The 936-nt window shown below is 69.0% G+C and overlaps 1 protein-coding gene across 1 annotated transcript in view; it reads right to left on the reverse strand.

The window, feature by feature from the left end:
• Nucleotides 1-485, reverse strand: part of ELF2 (E74-like factor 2 (ets domain transcription factor)) — a 105,830-nt gene extending 105,345 nt beyond the window's left edge. Inside the window, exon 1 of the mRNA XM_008584933.1 lies at nt 445-485. The gene's annotated coding sequence lies outside the window, so the exon portion shown is untranslated. The remainder of the gene's footprint in view (nt 1-444) is intronic.
• Between the last annotated feature and the right edge of the window lie 451 nt (nt 486-936).

Here is a 936-nt window from a genome sequence, read left to right on the forward strand (position 1 = left end):
CCCCTCGGCCTCCTGCCGCCGCCACCAGGACACTCGAGTCCGCCTCCCCCACCCCGCCCGCTCGGAGCGCTCCTCCCCTCCTCACGCGGCGGGGGGAGCGGCACCGCCAGTCACCGCAGCGCCTGTCAAACCAAGGACCGGCTATTTATACCACGCGGCCCGCCAACCGCCCCCCTGCCCTCTGAACCTGCCTCTGTTGCCTTCTCGAATCCAGTCCTCCCCTTACCGCCCAACTTCTCCCAAACCGGCCTTCTCAGGTAAAGACGCTTGCCACTCGTCCGGTTTCCTGCCCTGGGCTCCCTCATCCCGCTCCCCGCTCCGGCCCCACACTGACGCGGGGGCTCCGCCGCTCGGGGCAGGCACGTGGGGACGACAGGACCGCGCGTGCACCTGCAGCGCCCGCCCGCCCGCTTCTCCCAGCCGGCCCGGACCGCACGCACACACCCTTGCCACTCTCTGAGGCCCCCCGCGGGCCCGGCCGTCACCGCCGTCCCCAACTCGACTCCCGCCCTTCTCCTCATGGGATGGCTCCGCAATCGGGCAGTCTGACAGTTACTGGGGGGGCGAGGGGTTGCAAAACTCCTAGCCCAGGTCTTTCGCGTCCCCACTCAGCCTTGGCTAAGTAAAAGGTGGGGGGCGCAGGCGGGCGGGAGCGCGACGCCGGCCCCGCCCCGGCCGGTGACGCACGTGGCGCACCGCCCCGCCAGCCTCGCGCCCCTCGGCGCCGCCCACTCCTCCTCCCCGCTCTCGAACGCCCGGCCTTCCACACCCGCGGACCACGCCCCATTCCCAGAAATTACCACCCGCCCAACGGCCCGACCGCGCGGCGGTTGATGCCTATCCATAAATGCTATCGGAAATAGTAAAGGGAGCTTCGAGGTATTCTGAGGCTTGGAGGAGTGTGAAGTAGATGCCTAGGAAGATTGTGATAAGGAG

The sequence above is a fragment of the Galeopterus variegatus genome, unplaced genomic scaffold (genome assembly GCF_000696425.1).
Source record: "Galeopterus variegatus unplaced genomic scaffold, G_variegatus-3.0.2 Scaffold3408, whole genome shotgun sequence".
NCBI classification, from domain to species: domain Eukaryota; kingdom Metazoa; phylum Chordata; class Mammalia; order Dermoptera; family Cynocephalidae; genus Galeopterus; species Galeopterus variegatus.